Source organism: Lycium ferocissimum, chromosome 3 (assembly GCF_029784015.1).
Source record: "Lycium ferocissimum isolate CSIRO_LF1 chromosome 3, AGI_CSIRO_Lferr_CH_V1, whole genome shotgun sequence".
Classification (NCBI taxonomy): Eukaryota; Viridiplantae; Streptophyta; class Magnoliopsida; order Solanales; family Solanaceae; genus Lycium; species Lycium ferocissimum.
In genome coordinates this window covers 29397916-29403447 of record NC_081344.1, presented here as the reverse complement: position 1 = coordinate 29403447, position 5532 = coordinate 29397916, and positions in this window count along the sequence as shown.

Below are 5532 nucleotides of genomic sequence, written 5' to 3'. Positions count from 1 at the left end.
CTACTTGCAAGAACGGATGGTGTTCTTGTTCCAACAACTACTCACGTCGACGAGGACCTTCCATTTAATAGAAAGGCTAGAAGAAATTATTTTTTTTGGCCAAACTTAGAGGACCATGTTCGGCCGGCCCTCTTGGCCGAATGGTCTCTCTCTCTTCATCTTTCTTGATTTTTCTAAGTATGGAAGATGAATTGGTCTTGGTTTTTTTTCATGACTTAGATATATATATATAACCATAGGCACATGACTTAGTCATGTACACTCTTTGGCCGTTTTTCCCCTTCTTTTTCTTTCTTTTTTTTTTTCTCTAATTTTCTAGAAATTTCCTTAAGTGAAAATGACAAAAATGATTTAATTATCATCTTTTGCTCCGATAAATAATAACCACATGTGACCCTATGGCCCACTTCACCTTGACCTTTAATTTCATGAACTTTTAACTTTCCAAAATTCATTTTTAACCCCAAATTTTCTTTAACATTTCCATTCAATGAAATCACAAACGACTCGTACCTTAAAACAAAGTTCTAAAATAGCCCCGTCGTTAACTTTCCGCCACTCACTCAGAATATCTCAACGTACAACATGCGAGGTATAACAGCTTCCGCAATCACTCAGGCCGCTTCAGTGGCGCCGCCCCAGTAGTCATACCTAAATGGCCCAACCTCTTTAGCGGCAGGGTGTGCGGCCCCCGTGCGGCCGCGCGCCCGGTGCGGTCTTTAAGGCGGCGCCAAACATCAGAAAACCATTCAAATTTTCACAACTCAATCTGAATTTTCGACTAACTCCCGAGGCCATCGGCTCACACATAAAAACACACTACGAACACATTCGTAGCCTCAGAATTCCCAACGGAGATCTCGTTGACCGAGTCAACACCCGACACCTCAATTTAAATTTCCCAATCCAGGTCCCAAAATGCATCTGAGTGCATTGGCAACCGAACTAGATATGCAAACAAGTTCTAAATTACCATCCGGACCTCTTAAAATTGATGAATTTTCAAAAAAGATCCGTTTACCCAAAAGTCAACTTTGAGTCAACTCTTTTTTCGCTTTAAGCCCAAGTTTCACAAAAAGTCACCCAAACCAAATCTAGACAGCTCGAGAAGCGTGTCAATGGTCCCCTCAGGTCAAAACTGAGCTAACCAAGCTTGAAAAAGGATCAAAAGGGCCGAAAATGCAATAACGACCAAATAGGTCATTACAGTTTGTAAGGACAACGACTCGCAGAGCTACATTTTTGGGTAGATATTAGTGTCCTGCCGTTTTGCACAAAGAAGTTACCCCCTCCCATAAATATGTAAGGAACCACGCTGACCTAATGTCCCTATGTAGGGATACGTGGGAAGCCCTTATCGGGCCTAGTCTGGGGATGTCTTAGTTTTTTTTAGCCCAAAGGATATTTAGGAAAATATATATCCTCCTTTGTAAGCTGAACTACGATAGGGCCTGATTTCCTCCGAAGGGATACGTAGGTAGTCTACTCTAACTACCCGTCCGGTCGTTATTTAATATTTCACAAAACCATGCCCAATTTAGGTCAAGGTTTGTAATTAATAAGCTTCATGATATGTTTTAAGAGTTAAGAGTGGGAAAAATCAATTACGAAAGGGTTTGGAAATTTCGGGCTAGAAAGTAAAGCGGACCGCTATAGCGGTCAGTGGACCGCTATAGCGGTATAGCTATAGCTGCTTGGAAACCGCCACAACGGTCCACGCGGAAACAGTAGCCGAATTTTTGTACTTAGTCCATTTTTTTCTCCTTTTTCAACAGAAAACTCTCAAGGGTTGCTTCTAAGGTTCCTCATGAAAGAAAACCATGGACCCCAAGAAAAAGAAAACCCTTCTAATTTCTTTTCCACCATTCCCAACGAATAATATTCGCTCATGGATTCAGATGGAGGCTAAAAGGCGAGCAATTCATGGAGAATCAAATATCTGTTCGCCAAAGAGGTAGGTTATGGTTTACTTTAGTTAGACTTTGATTAACAATTCGTATATACATTTAGAGTTGACAAGAGAATGCATGCTTAGGTCTTCGGACACAGAGTTTTGGATGGACAGATTGTTAATGTGATTAAAATATGGCAAAATTAGGGTTATAATAATAATGATTTAGGAATCCAAGGGAAGACACCAGACGAGAGGACGACGACACTAACCGACTCTTGGGAAGGCGACTTATTTTACGACGGATACAAGTTGTGCCGAACTAACCGGGGAGCGAGATACATCACCGAAACTAGTGTTCCCGCAATGAAAAGGGAAAGACAAACTCGGCAAGACATGGTGACCAAAAGGGTCACGAGATGGATAAATGAAAGATATATATGACCAAAAAGGTCCGAACAATGAACGCAAAGAACACGTCGACCAAAAGGGTCATCAATGAGAAAGACATATCTGACCAAGAGGGTCATAAAGAATAAATGACGAAGGACATGTCGGATCAAGAGGGTTATAAAGAATTAATGACAAAAGACATATCTAACCAAGAAGGTCACAAAAGAGGGTCATAAAGAATGAATGACAAAGGACATGTCTGACTAAAAGGGTCATAAATGAGAAAAGACATATCTGACCAAGAGGGTCATAAAGAATGAATGACAAGGGACATGTCTGACCAAATGGGTCATGAATGAGAAAAGACATATCTGGACAAGAGGGTCACAAAGAATGAACGGCGAAGACGCATCAGGCCAAAAGGGTCATGAATGAGAAAAGGCATATCTGACCAAGAGGGTCATAAAGAATGAATGATGAAGGACATGTCTGACCAAGAGGGTCATAAAGAATTAATGACGAAAGACATATCTAACCAAGTGGGTCACAAAGAGTGAATAATAATGATATAACCGACCAAAAAGGTTAAAACAAAGGACAAAAAGCTATAGCCGACCGAAAGGGTCATCACAAAGATAGAGAAAGGGAATATCCGTCCACAAGTGTCATAGCCCACACTACGGACGAAAGAAAAACAATCTAGCCACAAGGGCCGTATCTGTCATATGCATGCCAAGAAGACCATTCATACAAACCCGCTTGGGAGGACATTTGTACAAACAACGCCGAGAGGGCCATTCATACAACACTACCGAGAGGGTCAATTATACAAACACTGCGAGAGGGCCATTCATACAAACACTGCTAAGAGGGCCATTCATACAAATACTCCCGAGAGGGTCAATTATACAAACACTGCCGAGAGGGCCATTCATTCAAATAAACAATGCCAAAAGGGCCATTCATTCAAACAAACAATGGCAAGAGGGCCATTCATTCATTAAAAATAGAGTCACCGCCATAAGAGGCCATTTCATAACAAACAGACCGCAAGTGGTCAAGAAAACACAACAAATATCAAAGAGACAAGTGTAGTTAAAAAGCCCGAAAGTGTGGAAAAACAAGAAACATACAGGCCAAAGGTGGTCAAAACAACACGAATGATGAAGGGATTATGTGTGCCAAAGAGGCCATTTTCGTACGAGCATAAAAACTGTAGGTGGTGCAAGAAAACCAGTGCCAGGGGAGCACCACGCAAAGACAAACATATACATACCAAAAGCCACACAAGTGTGGTAACACAGATCCAGACATCTGTCAAGGAGCAGGTTGATTAGACTAGATCCAGACATCTGCGGAGCAAATTGTTATAGCCCGTATTTCATACGTTCGGATATTGTGAGACAATGGTGAGAAGTTAAGGACAAGACTATGTTTCCAAAATTATTTTAATGTACAAGTTGGTTATGGACATTATTTATGAACATTATTGTATGGAAGTATTGAGGAAGGTTAAGGGTAAAAAGGGAAAATCGCAAAGTGGTCCATGGTAACATTGTGGAAAGATTAGGGGAAAAATTGGAATTTCGCAAGTATTCTAGAAAATTCTTGAATGGACCAAAGTTTAAATAATAATAAGACAAGTGGTCATACGTGCTATTATAAGAAAATTCAAGAAAAGGAAGAAAATTCTAGAAAAGAAAGAAAGGAGGGTTAAGTGTGAATTACAAAAAAAATATATGGACCAAAGCTTGCATGGCAAGACATTAGTTTTCCCTACTTAGACTTAAGGAAATTCAAGAAAAAGGAGGAAAGTTCTAGAGGGGGAAAAAGGGGGACATTTGACCATACTTGAGGGACCTAAGCACAAATATGGACAAGTAGTGTAAGATATATATATATGTATAAGTTGGGCATCTTTTAATGTAAGAAAGACTTGAAAAAAAAAAAAAACTTGGAGATGAGAGGTGGCCATTCGGCCATGGCTCCAAAATTGGAGACCATGGTATTGACCAAGAAAAATTGATTTCTCCTAGCCTTCCTACCAATTGGAAGGTCCTCTACCACATGGAAGGATGGTTGGAGCAAGAACATCACTCACTTGCACTAATTCGTAACCAAAGTCAAGTAGAAAGTTGAAGGAAAAAAAAAAGGTAAGAACTAATCCTCTTTTATATGTTATGGAGAGTTATGTATGTTGAAGTATGGAAAAGTGAATGAAATTCATGTGTTGTAGAGGTGAAGGTGTGTGGCCGTGTACATGCATGGTTGAGCCGTGTGTGTGTATGTGTTGTGTTGTGTGGAAGATTGAATTCATTTCATGTAGTGTGTTGCTTGTTGTGGTAATGTATAGAAAACATGGAAAATTCATGGAAAATATGGATGTTGTAGTGTGGCCGAATATAGTAGTATGTGTAGAAGTGAGGAATTAATTTTATTTAGTAGTTTGGTTGCTATTGTAATGTATAGAAATGAATAAAAATGCATGAAAATCTATGTGAGAAGTGTTGTGGCCGAATGGTAGAGGATTTGGTAAGTTGTGGTAAATTGATGTAATTTGATATTCTAGTTGTTGTCATTGTGGATTATGTGGTGTTGAATGAAGGGTGTTGTTGAAGTTAACGTATATGAATGATGATGACATGTATGGTTGTTGTGGAATTGGAAGGTTTCGGGTAAAGTAAAATGTTGATTGAGTTGTTGAAAGATTATGTGAATTAAATTGAATTGAATATGAATGGAATGTTGTTAGTAAGATTGTTGGCATTGTTGTTGGTTTGGCCGAGTTGAATTCTCGGATTGTTGTTAATGGATGAATTGGGCGAGCCATATTCTCGGGACGGTGTATTTACGGGGGAGATGCTTTGCCGAAATTTCGGCGGGATTATAAGTAAATGTATTTGAAGGGTTAAGAGAGGCATATGATAATGAACCTAACAATTGCCTTAATCGTCTTGAATGTAGACTAGCGGAAACAAGTTTGGACGAATAAGCGTAGCTAGTAAAGGCGGCGCGGTATGTTAAGGCTCGTCCCTTTTCTTTCTATGGCATGATTCGTATGTAAGATTTTATAAATGCTTCCATAACGTTCTCATTTCCAAAAGTTAGAAGTAATGGTTCCAAGGTATAATTTCCTTCTTAAAAGTTTATAAATGTTTCCCCAAAATATTCATTTTTCTCCAAAATCCAAGTTTTACGATTTTTGAAAGTTTTTATGATTAAAACAACGACTATGATTTTATAATGAC